The 25,845-nt window shown below is 37.2% G+C and overlaps 1 protein-coding gene across 1 annotated transcript in view; it reads left to right on the forward strand.

Annotated features, from left to right (window-relative positions):
• The window catches only part of LOC121872246 (transmembrane protein 184B-like), a 58,372-nt gene extending 43,689 nt beyond the window's left edge, over positions 1 to 14,683 (forward strand). The window contains exon 10 of the mRNA XM_042374912.1: positions 8,749 to 14,683. The gene's annotated coding sequence lies outside the window, so the exon portion shown is untranslated. The remainder of the gene's footprint in view (positions 1 to 8,748) is intronic.
• The last annotated feature ends 11,162 nt before the right edge of the window (positions 14,684 to 25,845 follow it).

A 25,845-nucleotide genomic window follows, 5' to 3' on the forward strand; every position in this document is an offset into this window, starting at 1 on the left:
TCTTAAGTTCTTTGATTTGTTGTGTTTGGGGATCTGTAGATACACCTTTTGATAAGTGAGTCCCTCCTTTGGTTTAATTTTACACCGCTTGGACTCTTCAAATCATCTTCCTGTTAGACTGTGGTGTTATATTTTGATGTAGAAAAGTAGTTAGGCGATTTACAAAACCTATCTATTATTTTTTACTATAAAATTTAAAAGATATACATAAACTTCTTATTATAATAGTCTTGTAGGTTCAATTAGTTTAGGTCAGTTTAGATTAAATAAGAAACATGAACCATTATGTTACTGGCAGGTTGTTTATGTGTGTCATGGGTTATGTTCGTGGTACATTATTAACATGAACCGCTGTGTTACTGGCGGGTCGTTTATGTGTGTCATGGGTTATGTTCGTGGTACATTATTAACATGGACCGTTGTGTTACTGGCGGGTCGTTTATGTGCGTCATGGGTTATGTTCGTGGTACATTATTAACATGGACCGTTGTGTTACTGGCGGTCGTTTATGTGCGTCATGGGTTATGTTCGTGGTACATTATTAACATGGACCGTTGTGTTACTGGCGGGTCGTTTATGTGTGTCATGGGTTATGTTCGTGGTACATTATTAACATGAACCGTTGTGTTACTGGCGGGTTGTTTATGTGTGTCATGGGTTATGTTCGTGGACATTATTAACATGAACCGTTGTGTTACTGGCGGGTTGTTTATGTGTGTCAGCTGGTGGCCCTAACACACATTATAATGGTCTCTCGGGCAGTTACATATATAATCTTCATCCACCTCGTCAACTACACGTGTAGAGGAGAAGAAGAGACGTGTAGTTGGTTAAGAAGAGGTGTGTAGAGTAGGAAGGAATATGTATAAGTGATGGTACGGTGTTTTTATCATTGTTGTTCTTTTAGGTTAAGTTTGTACAACTGTTGGCTGTAGGGAATACGAGGTCATTTGGTAATTTATATTGTTTGGTTTTAGGAATACGTCGTGGAATTTTCACATAAATGCAATGTTGAGCACACATAGTGGGACAAGGCCTTAATGTAGTGGAAATTATGGGGTAAAACAGACGACCAATGAAACCTAACCTAACCATGGTTATGTCTGAGAACACTACCAGTTTTTAAATTATTTGAAGAGGCGACATTAACTGAACCTGATATAACCAACCAAGAAACCTACATATCAACCAATTCAGACCCTTACTATATTAAACAAAGTACTTATCATGATGGTTGGTTTTTAATTTTAGCGCTAATTAATCGGATTGTATTCATTCAATCGATTTCATTTAAATGGTATATTAGACAGTTTTCACTGATTTTGTTAGAGGATAATCTATTGTGTTTGAACAATATAAAGTGGCTGAAATCATGTTAATGTATCCTAACCTATATCTTAACTCGCCTGTATCAGAAACTAAACATTTACAGAAATTAATATTTTGCTGAGTAACCAGCAAACAAAACTGTCTAATGAAGAACTGGCGGGTACAAGTCTTGTGTTATTTAGTATTTAGGTCAAATTGGCTCGTAATAGTTTAAACAGTGTGTGTTATTGTGAGGAACTGTAGGAAAAAAATCTATAGAAGAGAACTTTTTTTTGTCTAAAATACTGTATTTTTATCGTAGATCACATAATTTTCCTACCCCAAATCTATTATCATATCCGAAAGGCGTCTACTTCTAAGATAATTTTCATATATTACATTTTGTCAGAAATGTTTTATAGCGGAGATAGCATGCCTAATCTTTCTTTTTTAATTTAATTAATCTTCCTTTCATATGTAGTTTATATGTGTTCTATTACTGCACGCAGCAATCAAAATTTTTCCATTTTTGGACCACCAATTAAATGATTGTGGTTTTTGCTTTAGAATTTGCTGTGTTTTTTAATTAGATTAGATTGTGATTTTGGGTCGTGGTTTGAAATTCAAATTCATTTAGCTGGCGTCTGCGATGGGTGTCACTTCAGTTATATGTGATAATTGGGATTTTTGGGGAAAAACAAAAGGAATAGCATTTTCTAGATTCATGGTGTTCTCGCCTCAGTTAAGTGTCCTAAGTGTTAAGGGTGTAAATATCGTCAGACCAACATATGTGGCATTGTAGTAACTGTTCTTATTCTCAAGACAAAGAAGAGGCGTTGGTGATTGTTACCGTCACTGATTTAAAAGGAACATTTTTAGGTTACATAAAACACTGTGAGGGTTAGGTTAGGTCAGGAAAGGTTAGGTTGGGTCATATTAAGATAGGTTAGGTTAGGTCAGGTCATCGAAGAAAAGGTAGGTTATATATTTTTCTTGTGTTTTTTGGTGCAGTTTTGTATTCACTTGGCCATGATTTTTTCAGAAAATGCTTGTTTTCTCTCCTACACCCAAAAACTCCAGTTCTCAACAGGATCCCCTATCTTGTTGGGGTAGAAGGAGCTATAACAAAAACAGTCAATTTCCGGCGGAAATAAAGGTCAGAACTACAATCAAAAACTCACAAAGAGAAACACTAGAAAAACATAATTTGGCTTTCTAATAGTTGTGTGCACTACTATAAATTTACTTCCAAAATACAAAAGCTTAAAAGGACCAGAAAAAAAGGACTCGATAGTGATGCCAATGATAAAGCGGTTTAATTTGCAGAAACTAATAGTCAATCAGGACCATTATATTGTAAATGATGCTCAAAAAGTTAATTTGATATCTCTAACATTTATATATACCTTAGAAAACGCTGTTAAAATATTTGTTTGCATATTTTTGTTCAATGCACAGTGCGACGCCTAGTTTTGGTGTCTAGGGTATGTTAATGCCTAGCAATAACTCGCCAGGCCAACATACAGGCAATTAAAAACATCTACTAATTACTTGATACGAATATTAGGAGGACACGCCATCATTCGACATTTAATTCGTAATTTCAAACCCCCTCCTGCACCTCCTCCTTCACACGACATACCGCCATCTTTCTGTTCCGGCGAATCAGTTGTAACACGACAAAGAAGGCTCCGCTTAATTTGTGTGTAATAGCTGAAATACTGCGCCACGAGGATCTTATATACCTATCATTTATACGCCTTAGCACAGTGAGGAAATCGAGTGACTTTTTTTTTTTGTTTATGTCTCTGATATTGTGTTTGGGATAATTTCTTTATACGGTCTGGTCAGAGGAGCACTACAAGCTGCCAGTTTATTATGAAGTCGCTTAGATCAAGGCGACTAATATTCTCTGCTTTCGTCACTTAGTGAATGACGCTACTCTTCCGGGCCTGCCTCACTGAAAGAATATAGATATAGATATATATATATATGTACAGCCAGTTCTCGACTTACGACGTAAGGACCCAAATCCAGGTCGTAGTCGAATTGGTCGTAAGTCGAAAATGCAAAAATAATACATAGAAAATCTAAAATCAAATACGGTGCAGTAAAGTAATCAAAATGAAAAATTAATAAAGTGTTTGTGCACTTACCTTAATGTAGTCAGCTGAATGCACACGGGGCCTCAATAATTTTTAATTAAACATGGAGACTACATTAATTGGATAGGGCTGGGTGGTCCATCAATTTTGGTTTCTTCAGACAGGCTTATTACTGATACTTGATTGTTGAAGGTATTGGATCATCTTTTAGGAGTGAAGAGGCAGCATTGGTGGGGAGGAGACAGCAGTGGGGGACTTTTAAAATATATGTCCAATTTAGACTGTCAGTTTGCCTTTTTCTTTTTCATTGTAAATTTCCTTGTAGCAAGTAAGCAAGTGCAGCTTGGATCATTCTGTCAACTTTTGCAAAAACACTCAACATTTTGATCCATTTCGCAAACATTTGCATCCTCATTAATAGGGAGCAAATGCCTCTGTATTTGTTTCACTGAAAAAAATTTTTGGGGGTGCAGGTTCTTTCTTCTACATTTTGTCTTTCTTCTTCCTCTGAATTTTCGTGCATCCAGTTCAATAAGATCCTCACTTAGCTCTTCTGCTACACTTTCAACCAACTGCTCAACATCTTCATTATCAATTCTAAGTCCAGCTGTTTACCCAACTCCACCATCTGGTTATTAATCTCAGAAATTGCTTCATCTTTATTAATCCTTTGAAACTGTTCACATATATTTTCAGGACCTTCTTCCATATTCCATTCATGCACTGAGCTGTCCCCATGCTGCAGCTATGTTCATTATACATTTCAAAATGTTGTATCCTTCCAAACTCTCTGAGCTTTTTCTCACCTTCAGTAGCAACAGCTGGCGAAGGTCGTACGAATTATACGCTTTAAAAGGCAGCAAGTGCATCTTGATCCATGTGTTTGATGATAGAGGTAGTGTTAGATGGAAGGTACACCTTAACATCAGGGTGCAGGTCGTCCAGGTGTGGTGGGTGTCCCGGAGCATTATCTAAAATTAATAAATTCTTGAAGCAGCTTCTTTTGGCTCTTGGAATGAAAACTCAGGAACCAATCCTCAAACAGTGTTAGGGTCATCTATGCTTTCTTATTACTGCGATTAAACACTGCAGTGTGTGCTTGCTGACATTTTTCAAAGACCTTGGGTTCTTGATGATATATCATGAAGGGTTTTACCTTGAAACCAGCTACATTCCCCCAACAGAAGTGTGTTTCGTCCTGAACTCCTGCATGGTTTTCGCTTTTGTGATGTCCGTTCTGGCTGCGTCTCCAGAATAGCTATCCACATTAAATATTTGCTCAGGCAAATAATTTCCTCCTCCACGATGACACTATCTAGTCCTTTAAAAGCTTCGCAGCAACCACATCAGCACTTGCTTCCACTCACCTTTACACTATAAACTGTAACGGTTCAAACCTTTGAACCACCCATGACTTGTTGTGAAGTTTTGGTCGCACTCATCTCCTGATTGCTCTTCAGGCTTTAAAACGCTTCTTGCCTTAGCCTGTATGGTTAGAAAGCTAAGGGCACACGCTTGTAGCTGATCTTCCATCCACACCACAAGTAATTTTTCCATCTCATGAATAGGACCTTGTCTTTTTTTTTCATTATTATTGTTCCTTTATAGGTGCTGATCCTTTCACTACTCTCATGAATTTGTTCCTTGTCCTTCAAAATTGTTGATATCATTCGAGGTGAGAGAAGCGGTGCGTGAAATGGTTGCTACTGTTTTTCCATTTCATATTGCATTATCATTTTCATTTTCATTTTCATTTCAAAAGTAATTGAGTGTCTCTTTTCTTCTGAGCACCACCAGAACTCTCCTTTTACGCTTGCCAGTCATTTTAAAGGGAATTAGAAACAAAACTATTGTCAGTAATAGTGCGATCACTACATCGACAACGACAGCCAAACACCAACTGAGCGTACTCGGGGTGGATGCTGTACACACCTGGTGCCCAGACCCGCTACGGTCTCCGGGACGGAAATGTTTCGGTATGAAAATACATACAGATTTGAAAAAATTTTGGCGACTGCAGCGGTCGTATCGAGTGGTCGTAAGTTGAAGTACCTGTATAATAATAATTATCATATGATCAAAACATAGAGGAATAAAAAAAATTGGTGCCAGTGAAAGTTAGCAGGATGAGCTAGTTGAGTTATGTTATGGTTATTTTTCAATTTTTGTCTTTTTTTGTTTTACATGCGCATACAATCCTACATACATAATTTGCAAAAAAATAAATAAATAAAAAGAAATAACTGTCACTGGTCAAAACTATGAAGGTAATAAATATTTTTTGATGTATGAGAGCAGGAGATAGGGTGCATCCCCAGCGGGTTGGGTTGCTGGTGAGGTTTGAGGGTAGCCACACTTGATGCAGCTAGTTTCTTTGCAAATGGTGGCTGTGTTAAACTTTAATTTATCTTTTCTTTAATAGTTTTTAGCTGTATACTGTATTTTCATCTGGATTGTATTTTATGTGTTAGGACAGTAAACCTAATGCTTTCGGCCTTGTGAAGTTTCCAAATTCGACTTATCGAGCTTTCCTCCCCGAAGAAAATACAACAATAAAAATTATCGACATATATGTGGACAGTGGTCCTCGGTTAACTAACACAATTGGTTCAGAAGTGCGTTTGTTAACCAAACCATTGTTTCAATGGGATTTTGGTAATTGGTTCCAGCTCACCGAAATTACATACAAAGTAAAATAAATGCAGTAAAGTACACTTACTTTGAGGTGTTATTATGTGGCTCTGGTTGATGATGATGATGATGATGGGAATTAAGTGGGGGTGGAGGAAAGGAGAAGGGAAGTGGGGGTGGAAAGAAATCACCCCATGCTTCATGCAGTCATTTCACCCATAAAATTTTAAGTTCACTAGGTGTAATTCAAGATTATTTTCTTTAATCAACACTGCACTACACTATATATTGTCAATATGTAAAATAAATTTCAGAATGACCAATAATTGTACTATAAAAACGTAAAAATAGTTTATGTTTAAGAGAGCCACATGTAAGATGTTACCTCCACTGACCAGAGATACAAACTGATGCCTTGCTGGGTGAGTCAAGTGGCTGTTGGGCACACAAAAACTAGTTCCTGTGCACTGCAATTATGTTAAATAAGTGTTAAAATGACTAAAAAATTTAATATAAAACTTGGAAAATTATTGAATAGTACAACCTTCTTGATATTTACTCAAATGGGGCAATTTAAGCCCTAGAACCGATTACTGTATTGGCAGTAACATTTCAGCTGGTGAGCAAGCGAAAACATGTTGACATGATTTCGTAAAATTTCATTAACGAATTGAAGATTCTTATGGAAGGTAATTCGTTAACTGAGGGATCATCTAATATGTACATGTTGCTAAATGTAAAAAAAGTAACACTTATCAGCACTGCAGGTGAAGAATGAACCATCATAGTAGGTGACACAGAGGTATGGTAGGTGACACAGATGCATGGTAGGTAATGCAGGTTGCCAGATATGCGAGATTTTCCCAGATAATTTTATATCTGCATTTCCGAGAGTTATACACTAATACATTCTGAGACTGTATCCATGCGAGTTATATGAAATTTCGGTTATCAAATGCTGAGTTATCGAGGTTTACTGTAGTAAATTACAGTACAGTCAACCTCACTTACGCGTCCCACATTCCGCTGCTTCATGCCGGGTACCCTGCCGAACCCGGATGCTCACATTCATGGTGCGTGGTACCCCTTTATACGAGAGCGTTGGCGGTGCCACCATTTTGATCCAAACCTCCGCCATCTCCCACCCTCCCGCCATCCGGCCATGTTGTATAAGCGGCACGACCAGGTGCACAAGGTCGCCCAGTCATCAAAACATTACGAAGTTCACTCCGCCACCCACCACGCCCAAGTCAGTGATAGTGATAATTATAGTGAGGATATGGACTTATATGGACTTTGAGGGTTTGACAAAGAGGCCCTGCTCTGTGGTGATAGTGATACAATTGATACAAGTGATACAGGTGAGGGCCACTGCCTCTGCCTCGAACCAACCCCCATCCCTGTGCCCAGCCATCTTTTCTACTAATGTAAGTGTTAAAACCTAATATTATTGATATTTCTCTTAATTATTAATTGTGTGTGCATACCATCATAAAATTAAGAAGTTATTTTTATTACAACATAGTTGTGTGTCGTCAAAAGTGGAGTTTGGGGTCGGCCCGGCCTCTATTTCAATTAATCCCATATGTTATGTTGTTCACTTTGTTGCTTTCACTTTCCGCTGTACCCTGTGGGTTGTATTAACTGCCAGAAGTGAGGGTTAACTGTAGTTGTACAGTATGTATCATTAGTTAGGTAGAGTTTTTGGGGGTAAAATTTTTGAGGATTTCTTGTCATTGGGGAATCAAACCCTATTTTCCCATATGTTATTTTTATTCGTTATATGAACACTCACTTAATCTAATGTTTTTCAGGAAACTAATTTTTTCGTGTCGCAAGGGATACCTGTAAATAGTGGAGAGGATGATTGTAAGGGCCTGGGACTTAGGGATATAAATCCCTTTCCAGACTAATCAGGATCTTAATAAAGGAATGTCAAGGACCATGGTTTTCTGAGGAATAACAAACAACCGTTTGAGATTGACATCTCTTTACTATAAAAATATAACACAAAACTCTGACACCACTCAACAAACATCAAGTAACAATTACGGAAATCAAACAATTAATGCAGTAAACAGTTAATGGAGTCAAACAAATAAAGGAAGCAAACAATTAATGGGAGTCAGCAATTATAGGAATCAAACAATAGAATCAAACAATGAACAGATATTTCCTACGACAGTGGCCCTGGAGGAAGGTTCCAGAACACAGTGATCCACTCTAAGGGGGAAGCGTCCGTTCAACTCCTCACTCGAGCGACAGCGGCCGATGTCTTGATACAGCAGACGAAACACCGGGGCACAGACGGTGAAGAGGAGCAGCGGTAGTGGTTGATGTCCAGAGAATTGACAGTCAACAGGTGAAGGTCTGGGAAAACAGCCCACGAGTCCAGGACCTATTATGAGATCACAGCCAGAATTTGACGAACAGCGGGGTAGCTAGATAGTGACTGTATGGCGGCTGGGGTGAATCTGCCGGTGACACAGATAGCCGCTGCCGTTCTCACCTCTGTCCACCCCCCAAGTGTTGGTCGCACGAGCAAACGAGAGAGTTAGCAGCGGTAACGAGCAGGAAGATCGTTTCCGCCCTTACAATGATATAATGTACTGTACCATGTCTATGATTATTACATTACAGTGTATTCATTTTATTATTTGACATACCCCTAAATTTCTAGTTCATACATGTGTTTTTGTTTCAGGCTGGTTAGATGACCATTTCTCTGGTATCCAGCAGAAGCTAGCTTTCCTTATCAAGCTCCTCAAGAAGTAAATTCAAGAGCTGCAAATTCAAGTGTATATTTTTTCCAGGTAGTGCAAATATATGAACACTAATAGTTTGCCACATTTCTGATGGATTTTGGTTAATGATTTTATTAAGAATGCCTGAGTTCCTTCCTAATTTCATCTTAAACGTATTTATTGTTTTATTGGTGCTCATTACTGAAAGGGAGCAGTGCAAAGAAAAGTAAAGCTCTTGGGATACACATTAATGGAATTTTTTTAAGTCTGCTTCCATGAGTCTGGATTTTCTTTTTTCACAGAAATTGTGGAGTACATACTTTATTTTCTTGTTAATTTATTTGAAGTTTAATTTTTGTTTAAGTTACTTTAATAAGCCACATCATTAGCAGGTGCTAAAACTTACTTAACAAAGAGCTCTGAAAAAACCTGAGTTAATGATCATAAAGTATATCCTTAGTTACTGATGAAAATAGTGTAAAGAGTATTGTTGTGATAACTATAAATAAACTGCTGACCATATTCACAAGCATCACTTTCTTCTTGTAAATAATGTGGTAATTTTTGAAATGCATTTCATAATTATTTCCAAGTAAGTAACTGTGAAAAGGATCATTTACAGAAAATTTGGGTACAGTTCATTCCAGTTAAGTGTATTAAGAACTGGAAATGAAACAATGGCAGTTACTACATATATGCAGAACCAAATGTGTACACCTTGAAGTTATAATTTTTCTTATGCTTATCTGACGAGACTCTCTTTTATCATCTTAAAAAGGTACATTGGGACCTTGTTCTTCCAAAACTTATTTAGTCGAAGGGAAATGTACTTCACGTGAAAAGTTGTGAAAACAATATCACAGTAAGATGAATATAAACTGAAATAAAAATACTTAAGTTAACAATTATACACTGATATACTAACCCTTTCAGCTGATGTCTCTAAAAAGTTTTAAAAAAAAACTAGCCTTGTTCATGTGCATAACCCTGCTGTATGGTTGAGAAAAGTTATGGTTGAACTAGGTGCCAATGAATATAAAATATCATAATACACTTTAAATTCTACAAACATATTCACATATTACAAAGTCATTATTGAACTGCTAGGTTGTGTGTGCCATTATATGACACATTATGACAGAAGCAACTCATATTTTATTATACAATCAATCATCTTATTTGAATCACTGAGAATCTGGTGCATTATCATAATATACTGTTGATAACTTGGATGTAACTTCATATTTGTAAATCCCATTCATGTCACTGCTATCTTGCCCATAATTATCATCTGTATGCTTGCTAAAACTGAAGCTTTGTTATACCAATGTGTCTGGCACACAACACACTGGATCTGTCCTTTAATAATATTGGAACCATCATTATTACATTTTAAATCCCAGTAACATTCTTCTTGAAGGTGGGATAAAAAATTACTTTTGATAAAAAACTTGATATTTCTGAAACCATTGAGAGACTAGTGTATGGAGAGACAGGCTCTAGAATGGTCACATTCAGATTACTCAAGTGCACAGTTATGATCAGAAGCAGGGAAGATATTGGATTACAGTTTATCTTGTTGGAAAGCATATTGCTACATCAAGTCATGCTTAGTAATCCTGGATATTACTGATATAAGTGTATCATGTACAGAGTGTATGGAAATGCCTAGTGTCCTGAATATAGCTAGGAAAGATGATGTCTAGCATATTGCCCATTACATATATTAGCTTACATGCTGCAGGGATTCCTCAACTTGTGATTTGGTTAGGTTTCTCCATGGATTAATTTTATAAGCTAGATATCTAATACAGCTCTGTTTAACTAGGGGCATCAGGTCTATTTTATATTCAAAGTTCATTATTCAAGAATACTTTGTCATATAGTTAGGATCAGGAGTTACCACACAGCTAAAGATATATATGGACCTCATAGTGATCTATTTTTCATAAAGCTCCATGGTATGATGAAAAAATATATTCTCCACCAGACAGACAAGGTTGCCACGTAGATCAGGTAAGCTGAGAATTATCATGCAATATAGTTGATAAATGAACTTTAGCAGAAATTATATTGAACTTTTTGACATCTTTGTTTTTGGTAGAGTGTCTGTTTTGTTAAGAATATATATTTTAAGCATACGATTCGTGTTAATACTGTACTATATTTGGTAATGAGTGTAATGTATAGATGTGTTGTCAAGTTGGCCATTTTTATAATGTGGATGTAGGACCAGCAGTTCGTATCAGTAACTAAAAGTAATGGCATAGACTGCTTTTCCAAAGAATAATTGTTTAAACATTTACACAGAAACACACATATACTGCACACACACAATTCTGCACTTATTCATATCCACACTTCTACCCAGAAAAAAATCTTTGTTTCACACACACACACACACACACATACACACACACACACTCATCCAAATAAACAAATGTATTTACACACAACAATATTTTGGTATTCATATGAAGAGGAGCAGTAGAAGGTTAAGGGAAACTATATAATGATTAACTTATTTAACTTACACCAAGTGAAAACTTATTACTCTGTGCATGATAATTGATACTGTAGTTTTCTTGCAACTGTGAGTTAAGAGTAATGATTTTCTTGTTCAGATTAAGAAATCCACCGAGATAATACTTATTGAGGCCCGGTACCTATAATGAGCAACTTACACCTGGGAAAATAAATGGAAGCATATTCAGTTGCCACAAATACAGAAACCAGAACCATTCAATATATATCTTAATGAAACCAGGCCTTTGCATTTGTGAAAATGTTTAAGTGCAAAATAGCTTCCTGAAATTGGTGAATGCACTACTTAGCTCTGAATATGTGAGGCAGCTATGCACACTAATTATTATTTAATTACTGTACTTTGATGAAAAATTTAGATGCAGTATAGTACAGTATTTTAAAGTGATGAAGTCTGCACACAAGAGAGAGTTATGAAGATTCATTTCATCTTTCAAATGGTGTAATAAGTCTAGGTACTTCAGAAAATGTGTTTGTAAATGTGGCTCCAGTCATATTTTCCTGTGGCCCTAAAATATACATGTAAACACATGTACTGATAATGGTTTCAGAATGGACATATGCAGTGTAATATGATGAATTACATTTCATAGTACAGTATATGTTTTACCCATCCAAGAGCTAGATTTGCTGGAGTATTAAAATGTCACAAATAACTGTACGTATTATGTTTGAAACCGTATACTGAGATTTTTCTTTTGGAAATATATAGTTTTCTCCATGACCTTTTATGCCAGTGATTTAATTATAAGGAATTGTAAATAAATGTTCATGTTCTTTTATGTGGGCTACTTATTGGAGTAAATTGAGAGAGAATAACAAAAAATTACAAAACCAAAGATTCACTTGTATCATTCCAACTTTGATTCCTAGGGGATTTTCAAGGGCAGTCTTTGAAATAGAGGAAATTATGAAAATATTACCAGAGAGTTTATCAATATATGTTTTTAGTATATATATTTATAAAAGTGAACGTAAATAGCGTAACATTTACGGTTATATGGTAATGTTTTTATGAATTCTTCTATGCAGATTTAAGGTGAATTGTAATGCACAAGTTGAACATTTATGTTTGTGCCAATTCTTAGTTTGCTGATGTACTTACAAAGAGGTTCCTATCTATAAAGGTTTAACCTCTAATTATATTTTCATATAGCATTGATGTGCAAGTTATAATCCGTAAATATAAAAAAAAAAATTATCGCTAGACAAATAGACTTACTGCAATATTAAGATAATTTTGGCCAGAATATATTAATTTTTTATGTATGTTTCTACAGCAGTGTGGTTGTAAATGTAATATATATATATATATATATATATATATATATATATATATATATATATATATATATATATATATATATATATATATATATATATATATATATATATATATATATATATATATATATATATTATTCAGCTTCAACTTTTGTGTAGGACATGAGAGGAGAAAAGATTGATAAGATATAACTTTTGTAGCTTTTTTGGTTTTTACAGCAACAGTCATCTTTTCAACAGTTCACATTAATTGATTTATATATCTTTAGCACTGTTGAACATTACAAATGGAGAAGAAATGTCATAACCATATTTGTTTTAGCACTTTCCCAGTATCAAGTGTACTTGGTCATCTTTAACAAATAATTAATTTAGGGCTCAAATGTGATAAAAATCTGCCTCATGTATGTCTGGGTAACAGTTATTGATTTATTAGTATTCAGTAGACAAGAATGAATCATATTCACTTTATTGATATTTGACTTGCGTTGCTCTTTTGTAAGAATGAATCAGAACAAATTATGGCATATATAAGGATAGTGCAGTAATGTTTATAGTTTTTGATTGAATTATTTTTAAGCAGTCATTTCAGCTGAAAAATATATAATTTTGAGGCTACCAACTTTTGCACATGTACTACAAAGCTAAAGAAGGCAGTAGAATGACACTAGAATAGAATATATTTTGAGTGCATTGCTTTGGAGCATTGCCATGTGTGCGTGTGTATCACATGTGAATAAATATCTGAAAGTAGCTTTTAATACTGGAAGGAATATGTGCTCAGCTTTTATTTGCAACAGGGATATAAATTTGTGTAATGGTAATTTTCCTTAATGTGTGAATCACTCGCTGCATCCACTAATTAGTTCAGGACTTTTGGACTGTACCTAATATGATCATGATGTATTTCTTAGTAGTATTAATATTTTTATCACTTATTAAAATTGTGTGTAATATAATACATTTTTAGTATCAAGTCCTTTCCAAAGAGGTGTTAATGCAATTTTTTATTAAACTTTTAGTTCCCACATCACGTTCAAATGGACCACATGAATACAAACCTGTACTGTACTGTACTGTATAATCTCCCTGTACCCTCTATAAGAAAATTTTTAAGAAATAATTTGCATATTTTTAATTTCCAAGAATATTACAGTACTTTATTCTCTCAGGTTAGTCATACAGGAGGAAGCAAATTAAAATCTTCGAAAAATAGGTCATACATTGTAGAAAGAAATATAAAGTTTTTAGTAATAGATTTATATGTTGCTTTTTTTAAATTAATGAATGAAAAAGTAAAATGGTAGTAGAGTGTATATAAGCCTGAAACATTCCAAAGAACTTTACAGCTGTGAGTGCAATAATTAAGAAAAGGCTGTTATCTTACATTACTTACTTCAGCATGGATTCATGAATTGATGTTTTTGTAAATTTTAGGGAATATGTTTGAAGGGAGAATCAAGATTACAAATCTTGCCAATGAACTTGAAACCACAATGAAGAGCATCACTCCACCATCTTCACAACTTCTCTGAAATATTTGGAATTTTTATTTGATTGATGTTAAATTACTGATTTGGTTCACAGATTTAATGTACTAGTTTTAAATTCTTAATACCCCATATAAATTATGTAGGTACATTCTAAACGTCCTTGACAGCACAAGTCTCATCCTAAATGAATTTAGCCTTTGGATAAACTCTATTGAGATAATTAAAACTTACCTAAACATCCTTATTAATACTGTACTGTATTTAAAAATGATTTAATTAAAAACACACTTGTTGAAGGAAAATGCTAAAAAATGAACAAATATATTTTATATGAAAAACTTTCTCATACGTGAGGGGACTTATTTTTACTATGTACAATCTGTAAATTTGCCTCATTTCATACATATTTGTATATTACATTATCTTTCTTTTTCCCTTGTTCAAATCCCATATTAAACATAATGTAAACTAATGAAAAGACATTCAGTTCCTGAACTGGTGTTAGTTATTATATCACCATTGCTAATGCGCTGTATTTTCTTTTTGTTAGAATAAAGGATTTGGTCAACTTCTATGTTTTGAGTTTCATTCAATACAGAATTTTATGCTTTAAAACAAGAGCAAATTGACTTGCATATTATTTTTTTTATTTTTCTTATATATTACAAAGCAAGTCTCCTATAAAGGCAATTGTGTATTTCTGTGATTATCTAACCCCACTGTAATTATGTGTTTTATTGTTACAATTGTAATCTTGATATGTTGTAAAAGAGAATTATGTGTAGCATGTAGCCCATAGATATATATTAGGAGGTACGAAATAATTGAAATGGCTTAAATCAGTGTTTTATTGTTCCTTGTAAACATAAAAACTGTTATTGTCATAGATATTATTCTCCCATGTTGTGGAAGTTCATCTGAAATGTCAACACAAACTTTAACCCTTTCAAAATACTACTGGCAATGCACTGAATCTTGGAGTGCAATGCATTTTAAAAGTTGTATTATTATTATTTGTATTTTTTATTTATTTACTTATTTTTTACTATGGACATGGGAGCAGGATGTCTGCTTAAATCCTGACACTCCCTAGTCTGGAACAACACCTAAATTCAGGGTGTTTGAATGTGTGTAGATGTAATCAGTGTGATACAGAATTAGTGATGGTAATTGTAATTAGTGAAAGAAACCTGGATGACCTGGTTTTCCACAAAATAATTTTGAAAGGTAAAGGAAAGGTTTGGTAAAGAGAACTATGGGGAGTAAATTTAGGGGAGTCAGAAAGAGCAAGTGTGAAAAAGGAGCGACAGATTCATTAAATGTGGAATTACTTGATAGAACATAATAAGGTTACTTACAGAATATTATAGATTAGCCTAATGTTGGTGAAAAGAGGATCATCACGAGTGCATAGACACTAGGGAATAAGAAAAGAAAGCAGTAAAGAGAGGTTCTGAGAAGATCTAAAATATACACCAATGGGCAGGCACCTTTGTACTGTGGGCGATTGTGTATCTAAAGGACATAATTTTCAACCAAACTTGGGTGTCATCTCTGTGACAGTTTAAGATATGGGTTAGTGAGAAGACTTATCACACTTCCATTTAAGAAGAAATTTGAATTTGAAACCTTGAAACATCGAGCCTTCAGTGATCTGGTTTAATGTGTTCTCACATATCCAATTATAGTGCAGTACTCTACAGTACGGTACAAGAATATTAGCATGTAGCCCTTAAAGAATTTGGCCTTTAATCTGTTACTAGAGGAATACCATCCATAGGATGTAACTGATGTACTGTATTATGTGAAAATATGAAGTGACAAACATTGTTTTAGCTTTTGTATTGCTTATGTGTTTAACACAATTACACCAATCAAGTGGTGTAATGATATGCACTTCTAATAACTTGGTAAGCAATGATAGGCATACTGGTAATGTGAGGTCTTTTTTGGGAGCAGTGCTAATTACTGTACATGTACTATTTGCAAAATGCTGCTGCATCACAGACATCCATCATTCTTCATCATTGTTTATTAAGTTACTCAATTTGAATGAAGTGGTGTGCAGAGTAGCTAAAGGAAACTGGACAGTACTGTACATGGATAGCAGAAATGTGAGAGGAATTTTTCAATGTAAGAGAGTAATAATGGACGATACCCCAGCAAATCGATCCTGAAAGACGGATAGTGTGGTCCACATGATCGAATGCTTTCCTAAAATCAGTCAATGACATGATAGCAACATGATGATACACGACAAGGATCTAAAAATTTGACATTAACATTTTAGAAGTTATTTGGTCATACAGTACTGTACAGTATATCCTTTAAAACCCCCTTGCTAAAATTCCTTCTGAAATATTATCAGTGTCCTATTAGAAACAGCTTATATGACACAAATTGGTTATCGTGAATATTTCCGGTATGGGTATAAAATTATTTTTTCTACATAACTCGAGAAATGCCTTAGGTTAATGAAACATTAAAGCAGGGCTTAAAGTGCATTGGGACACTCAATGATGCAGTGGTGGTTATTGAATTTGGTTCAAATTTCAACACCCCTAAAAAAAACATACTGTATATATACAGGTTCTGTAATCCTAATAAATATTTGATCTAAAAACAACCAATTGTCTTAAAATACACAAAACAAATTATAATTGATATTTGTACTTTTGGGTGTAAACCAATAAAATTACAAGTACAGTATCAATAATTGCATGTTTCATTCAGCAAACTTTTGTATACGTATTTCAATGTACCCAACTGGTAGATACACAGTAGAATGCTGTTGTTGTACAATATAATACATCTATATTGTATGATATCCATGGTACTTTCATGCTGTGTACACATGGAGTATCGGGGACCAAGGAGTTATGGCCCCCTTAAACGAAACCTGGGGCCCCTGTTGAAGATTTTCAGGCCCCTTGTAATGCTTGGACCAGGGCTGTTTGGTACACGTCTGTATTTATAATCACACTTTTGATGCTGGAAATATTGTATCTCCATCCTTAGAATGTTCTAATATCCATTACCTTTGGGCTAAAATTGTCCCTGAAACTGATCAGATTTCAAAAATTTTCCCGGTGAGGCTTACGGCTACACTGGCCGTTTTGACATTGGTGGTTCAGACTTTTGAACACCAAGCCCTGCATTAAAAAGTTTGTTAAGTGTAATGTTAATCTCATAGGCAAATTCTTTCATAACATTCATAGTTTCAGCATGAGGTAAGGAATGCATTACTCACTAGGATTTTCCTGGGTTCAGGGTTATCTATTTACTTGGGGAAATAGTTGGCAAGGTAAGAATGATGATTGTTCTCGCTTTATTTTTCATATATTCAAAAATACCTGTATTGATAGATGGTCTTTTATAGTTTCAACTTTATCATGATCATATTTGTAGCCAATTATTTACCTTTAAGACAGTCTCTCTTACCAAAGACATTTTTAAGAATGAGGGTACATCACATAGTCTGTTGCGTTAAGACTTCCCGGAAAACTGTTTTTTTGTTGGAACTTAGAATGCTTTTTCAATATGTAGGTCGCTCTATTTATCCACGTGTGCATGTCATTCTCATCGTCGTCTTGACACTAGTATCAACTCATAATTTATCTAGTGTCTTCACACACATCCTCCCTATAAACCCACAACCCCTACACACTCACAACCACCTTCACACACACACAACCCCCAAAACATCCACAGCCCCCTACACACCCACCAACCCCCACATCCACAACTCCCCTACACACCCACAACCACCTACACACCCACAACCGCCTTCACAAACAACCTCCCTAAACATCCACAACCCCCTACATACCCATAACCTTCCACATCTACAACCTCTCCACACACCTTCAACCCCCAACATCCACAACTCTCTACACACCCACAACCCCTGCATCTACCACCGCCAACACCCACTACCTTCCTACACACCGACATCCCCCTTCACACCCACAGTCCTCTGAGTGGTGTCTTGATGCGAAATGTCATGCGCAAAAGGTCTGTTTAGGATATCAGTCAGTTCATTACAGTAATTTTCACAAGGCAGGTAACACAGCAGATAATTTAATTCACTGTTTTAGAAAGTGGTGGCGTAATCTGTACCCACCGACATAAACTATGAAGTGCATTAATCCAATTAGGTGCGATATCAAATGTCAGTAGCATACTCAATAACACTCATAACAGATTACATCCTTATTGGACAACTGGAACCTTGTTATAGCATCCATGTTATTGGTTAAGTGTTTATTAGTTCGGAACCAGGTTGTACTGACAGTGATTGGACCTAAACCTACCTTCCCAAGTTAAACATTCTTTAAACTCCTCGAATGTGTTTGTTAAGCCTTTGGGGGCTTGTTATGGAGCATTATTATGGAATTGGGTGTGTTTTATTGTGGGCACCAGTATAAGTGCTGTGAACTAGTGTGGAATAATGTTGCAATGTGAGGAAGCAGAAATCATTGGACACTCCCATCCTACCATAGTTCTCCACTCCTATTCTTCCATGGCTCTCCACCCCATTTTCCCATTCCCTTTCACGCCCCCTTCCTCTTAGCCCCTGACCTCTACTTTCCCATAGTTCTCCACTCACGGGCGGATCCAGGGGGGGGGGGGTTCGGATCCCCTTTTCATCAGAAAATTCCAATACTTTTTCGTAAATGCAGTATTGTACTCAATCATTTTTCATTTTTGTATAGTAAAAAGTAATTACTATTGACCTCAGAATATCCACTAAAATCAAGTGCACATGGCTTCAAAATGCCTAGACATCGGTCAGATTTAAAAAAAATCGGGATGGGGCAGTGGGGGGAGGGGGGGGGGCTAACAAAAAATCGGGATGGGGCGGCGCACTTTGCTCGCCATGTTTCCCCACCCAAAATTTCTTGGACCCTCCTTTTGATATTTTTGGATCTGCCCTTGCCACTTCATCCTCTCATAGTCCTCCACCCTATTCTACTGTGGTCTTTACTGCTACGTAAAAATCTGAGATCACTTTGACCGTGATCTCTAACTTTCCTTCCTCCCTACCTTAACTCCTCCTTTTACCAAATTTCTTCTCTCGGTGTTGTCAGCGGTGGTGGTGGGCTGGTCCTTTACCAGAATGAGGTATGAGCGACCTCTACCTCCTATAGCTCACTCTATCTTTCTCTTGCTCCTTATTTTGTTTTTGTAATTTTTGTCTCTGATGTCGGATCCCGAGACTTGGCCATAAAGATGTGCCTGGCCATCTCTCCGCTCGTTGTTCTTCTGTATAATGCTTTTCTGGCCTTTCATTTCCTTATTTATATATGACTTATATCTTTGTGAATCCTGTGCTGTGCCAGACAGACCACAGGATGCATGATGGCTGCGGGGATAATTTTTCTTTGCCAAAGAGACAGACGACTTGGGCACTGTATTTTTAGCCTCATCTGGTATGATGGATCCGTTATGTGAACCGTTTTTCGTTCTACCTTTGTATATGCTGAAATGAATCTTGACCCTTCGCTGTGTGGGGAAAAGATGCATTGCGTTAGGTGCTTCAATATCCGAGGCTCACACACTGCTCAGACTTATTTGATTGTCGTCTCTTGCTGGCGTGATATTCCCTTGCCCTGAGGTTTTGGTGTCTCATAAGATGGAGCTCTACGCTTTTTCAACCTGGGATTTAAGAGTCTAACTCTTATTCGACCTACGTAAATCTATCGGCAGGGAATTAATCTCATTTTCTCCCAGGGGTGGTCTTACTTTTTCTCATCAGCCTAACTTATGAATATGGTTGTCATACAGTTTCGTTTTAGGTCGGTGATATATTCATTAATAATTACGGTAACTTCAGCCTTGCAAAATTCCAGACTTAGGTAATGGCTTTTAGGATTGTCTTATTAGTTTGGCAACTATTCACCAATCTAGGGGATCTCAGCACCCACAACTGACTGACTCCTGATTCAGTATATCCAAATGAGCGGTCTGTGGGACATCTAATTTGTATTTTACAAAACATCTCTGGATGAGAGCATCGCAGCTGGTGTGTCAATCAACACACACACATCTGGGAATAGATTTGACCTCGTCCTGACTGGTGTCCTGCATGGTGGATGTGGTTAATGCGAACGTCCGCCGCCCTCAACAAGCACAGTCAACTGCACGATAACTAATGAAACATATCGCCATAATTGCATAAGAAGTTAAGCGTTCCCTTCAAGGGATAACTTACAATAAGATTAGGAAACAGGAAATTGAAGCCCAATAAATTTCAAACAAAAGACAACCAAGCCAATATTTCCGGTATTAAAACCCCCCAGACTAAAGAATAAAAGGTCTGCTAACGCATCAAAGAAAACGGAACCTCTCTGAGCTTGTACCGCCACTTGTGCCCATACAAATTCAACAACAACAACAACAAACGTGCCGAGCACTTGCTCAGTTTTTGGGTGTTTATCACATATTAGAAACAGGGGTGAAATAATTTTTCATCGCTTTCCGAAGGATAAAGAACTGAGAGGAAGATGAATTCACTTTTGCAAGAGGAAGGAGTTTATAAATGCTGAAAATTACCAAATATGCAGCCTGCATTTTGAGGTCTGCATTTGAGAACTTAAAATATAAACCCCTTGGAGTTGGACTACCGGTACCAAGAAGACTTGTAAGGATTAAGAATGCAGTAATACCAACATTACAACTGGTATATTCAAAAGGTAAGCCTACACATACCCACTCTTCACTGATTTTATTAATGGATACTGAATTATGTTGGGGGAAAATTTAAGAAATATCTGAAATTATGTGCTAACCCAACCTAACCTATATCTTAAGTCGCGTATATCTATACAATTTAGCATTTCCACAAGAAAATGAATAGAACTGAAAGTAATCAGCATACAAAACTGTCTTAAAGCAACCTCACAATTACCGAACTGCTGACTCGTATATTAGTCCTCAAGGTACATTGTTTACATTTGCCACATCACAGCTGATGACGCAACTGTAAGAATACTATCTTAACTCGCTTATATCTAGAAAACTAAGCATTTGACCAAGAAAATGAATAGAAGTAAAAATAATGAGCGTACAAAACTGTCTAAGAACACCCCCATAATCACCGAACATCTGACGGATCACCAGTATGGCTTTCGCCAGGCGAGATCTACTGGTGATCAATCAATCAATCAATGGCTAGTGACAGGGTGAAGGAGGTTTAGTGGAAGGATAAAGGGGGTGAGGGAAGGGAGATTGTAGTAAGGAGAGGATAGATTCTGCTCTCCTACTGCACCCATCTTCGGTCATCCTCTCTTCGGGATTATGGGGAAACTTTCGTCGTGGCCCTCGGCATCTCCAAAGCATTTGACAGGGTATGGCACAAGTCTTTGCTCTCCAAACTTCCCTCTTGTGGTTTCTCTCCCCCACTTTGTTCTCAAATTTCTAGCTTCCTTGAGAACCGATCCATGGCAGTTGTCGAGGGATCGACCTACTCTCTTCCTTCTTTTTATCAATGATTTACTTCACACTACAACTAATTCTATCCATTCTTACGCCGATGATTCTACTCTTCACTCTTCTTCACATTTTCCCCTTCCCCCTAATTCTCAAACTAGATCTGTTTCAGGACGCAACCATTCTGTCAAATTCTAAAATAGATATGCTAGGCCTCACCATTTCCTCCAATATGTCATGGAAGCTATACATCCTCAACATTGCTAAAGCTGCCTTCCAAAAGCTGGGAATGCTGTACAGATGCCGTAGCTACTTAACTCCTGAGCAGTTGCTTCAAGTATATCAGGGATTCATTCATCCTAACTTGGAGTACTGCTCTCATATCTGGAGTGGCTCTTCTTCTGTCCAATTGTTAGATAGGGTGGGATCAAAGGCATTTCGTCTTATTAACTCTCCTCCTTTAGTTGATAATCTTTCTTCCTTATCTCTTCGCCGCAATGTTGCTTCACTCTTTCTTTTACAGGTACTTTAACGGGCAATGTTCGGTGGATTTGGCATCCTGATGTGTACCACCGGTAAGGCCTTGGGCTCGTAACACTCCTCTTGCCCGCGGTGCCCACCGTTTCTCTGTGGATGTCGGTCACACTGGAATAACCCGTTATAGTGCATCCTTCTTTCCTCACTCAGCCAAACTGTGGAATGCTCTGCCTTCTTCTGTGTTTCCATACTCATACAATCTGTCTCACTTCAAAAAGCTGGTTTTCCGGCATCTTCGTGGTGTAGGTTAATATAATCTTTTTCTTTTCTATTTTTAATTTCTTTTTACTCTTATTTCTCCGCCTCCAAGGGGGTGGATGACCTGTGCCCGGGTGGGCTATTCCCCGTAAAAAAAAAAATGGACCTTGACTGTTGCTCGTTTGACGGGCAGTTTTGGTCTCATTTTTCTCACCGTTAGATGCTAAATGCAATGGAGATTTTTTTTTTGAAGCTCTAAAATTTTTTTCTTTCAATTAACTAGTTGAGAATCATGTTTTTTTTACGTTACTACGACCGTTTTCCATTGAAAAGGAACAAATCAATACCTAACCTCACCTTAATCACGTGTTGTCACACAGTGAAGTCACAGAGTGGCTGGTGCGGATAATGATCAAGACTTCAGAGGCTGGGACGATACTATCTTCAGTTGACAATTTTCCTCGCTGAAATTTTTTTTTAGTTCGAAAGTTGAAAAAATATTTTTTTTAGCATTTCCAAAAAAAAAAAAAAAAAACTATCTCCATGGCATTAAGCATAAAATATTGAGCAAGATGAGACCAAAATTGTCTGCCAAACTAGCAACAGTCAAGATCCAAATATTAGCCATTATTTCAGCCACAAAGTAAACATAGATGTCATAACACAATGTAGCGCACTGCATATCCTAAATTAAATGTACTCCAAAACAATTTAGAATAGCTTTTATATAATTCAAAGAAGCAGCAAAAGGTAAAGATTCGATTTAAGTCGATCAGGGAACTTCATATTTCTATTTCTATAGGGAGAAAGAAAGAAAAAAGAAGGTTAATATTAACGAGAAACCCACCGCCATGTTATTTGTTTTAATATTTCTTTTCTTTCTATATTTTCATCGGCGAGTTCTAATATTAATTTTTGGGGCAAATGCTTCTTTTGGGAGATAATTAGACCCCTAGGCCCTTACTATTAGTGGCACTACTTCGTCTTGCACAGCAATAAACCACTTGATTTTGCCCGACACTCAGTGTACATTAATGAGTTGCTTGATCCGGACAGCTTCTCTCACATCCACAAATAAACGTAAAGTTACACCATATCATAGCAAGTTCTTTCTGTTAATATGCCAGGGTGGTCCGGCGGCGGGGGGAGGGGGGGAGGCGAGCCCCAGTGCTAGGAAGAAAGGTAAGGTTAGGTAGGTTTCTTTGGTTAGGAAGGAGCGGTCTTCTAACAACACTTCTGCCACTTGTTTTTCTTATCAACCATGGTTAGGTTAGGTTTAAGTTAGAAATAACAGCTTTTTAACACATTTGCCCAAACTATGAGTGTCCACTACAAAACAGTGAATTTGCTGCATTTTTATAATAAGATTTCTATGAAAAATCGGCAGTGGGTATCTCGTTAATAATTGTAATTTGGCAATTATAATTGCCAAAAAGAAAAACAAAACTTTATTCTGTTACGTTACCGCTGCAAATGTATTTTTTCGAGTATTTTAACCGATAAGATCCCAATTACCAACAATATTGGTTGTTCAAAGTGGGCAGGACTCTGAAGTAGAGGGAAAATGTGGGGTAAAACACTAAAAAGAACACCAAACAAACCTTTCAAAACCTTATCTAACCTGTTAAAATCCTAAAACTGTAAAACTCTTACTTTATTACTTTATTCGTGTTTTTTGGTGTTTAGTATGTGATGGTATAGTAACCGGTGTTCGGATGAGGAGGAATCCATGAGCTCGAAAGCGATTTTTAACCTTTTTTATAGATTAGGAGATGTTCTTATTGTAGCCTTTGAGGTAGGGTAGCTTTTAAGACCACTGTGGTCCGGTGGACTAGCTGCCTTGTTAAAGAATATTGAGTCGACAGGAAAGAATTAATCCGCACGTCTGATATGTTCTTCTAAGGAAACAATTATTTAGATAACTTACACTGTTTTAAGGTCGCTACAGAAACTCACAAACAGACAGACACTAACACAACACATCTGGCATCTACACAGTCATACAGACCCACGACGAGAATTATGTAGGATAATAGTGACAGAGTGGGTTAGGAGTGGGGAGAGAGAGTGTGGGTTAGGAGTGGGGAGAGAGAGTGTGGGTTAGGAGTGGGGAGAGAAAGTGTGGGTTAGGAGTGGGGAGAGAGAGTGTGGGTTAGGAGTGGGGAGAGAGAGTGTGGGTTAGGAGTGGGGAGAGAGAGTGTGGGTTAGGAGTGGGGAGAGAAAGTGTGGGTTAGGAGTGGGGAGAGAGAGTGTGGGTTAGGAGTGGGAAGGAGAGTGTTGGTTAGGAGAGGGAGATTTAGGGCTGGGAGGAGGGAGGACGAGTGTGGGTTAGGAGTAAGGAGGGAGAGAGGAGTGGGTTAGGAGTGGGAGAGAGTGTGGAGGAGTGGAGAGAGGTAGGAGTAGAGAGAGTGTGGGTTAGAGTGGAGAGAGTGTGGGTTAGGAGGGGAGAGAGTGTGGGTTAGAGTGGGGGAGAGAGAGAGGGTGAGAGAGTGTGGGTTAGGAGTGGGGAGAGAGAGTGTGGGTTAGGAGTGGGGAGAGAAAGTGTGGGTTAGGAGTGGAGAGAGAGAGTGTGGGTTAGGAGTGGGAAGGAGAGTGTTGGTTAGGAGAGGGAGATTTAGGGCTGGGAGGAGGGAGGACGAGTGTGGGTTAGGAGTAAGGAGGGAGAGAGGGCCTGGGCTTGGAGTTTGGGGGGGGGGGGGAATCACCAGCCTCCCCAAGGAGTCCTTCTAGCGGGGTTGGCCTCCAGGGTCTTCCATCATCCAACTTTCGACTTCCCCTAAACGCGGATTTTATCCCCTATTCTTTATTTTGGTGTTTATCCCCATTCATTCTTTACCTGTCTTTATCCCATCTCAATACTGTCCATGTGTCGCGCTCCCCGTCCAGGCCAACAACGGCATATGTGTTGTGTGATTGCCTTACTCTTAGACAAGGACACTTTACATGGTGTATTTTACATACATACATACAGTCGTCTACCCTCAGGAAGCAACAACACCCATAAGGACACTCACTAAAATTCAGGTGTTGTTGGACTAGTAGTGTATTACTAACCTTGCTACGCGCATTAAGACCTTCATTGTTGGAGTGCAGTAGTAACATTGTAACAACACACACACCTTGCTCTCTCCCTCTCTTCATCCCCAAGAGGCCGCTACAGCAACATTAGGGGCATGCACATAGTGGTCATTAGTCCCAGTAAATTACAGTAATTGCCACTCTGTTCGTGTGTACATAGGCGACTAATTACAGTAAAATCACTTGAATTTAATCCCTAAGACATTATTAACATGATGCAGTATAATCATTTATATATTATATAATGATTTTATGTAATATAACATCAGACAATTTCTTTTATTCCGAAAGAAATCTTCAGTTAAATTAATAATTAGTCCTTGACAATCGCGGACTGTGGGAACGGTTTATTCTGATTTAATTTATTCATTACAACGCATGGCAGGACTTATATGGACTATCTTAGAAAAAACAAAGCAAGATAGAGTTAGAAAATAATTTGAAATTATACCTAGAATCTTGCCATGTACTGTGCTGTACTGTACAGACAGG

Source organism: Homarus americanus, unplaced genomic scaffold, assembly GCF_018991925.1.
Source record: "Homarus americanus isolate GMGI-L3 unplaced genomic scaffold, GMGI_Hamer_2.0 scaffold5589, whole genome shotgun sequence".
Taxonomy (NCBI): domain Eukaryota; kingdom Metazoa; phylum Arthropoda; class Malacostraca; order Decapoda; family Nephropidae; genus Homarus; species Homarus americanus.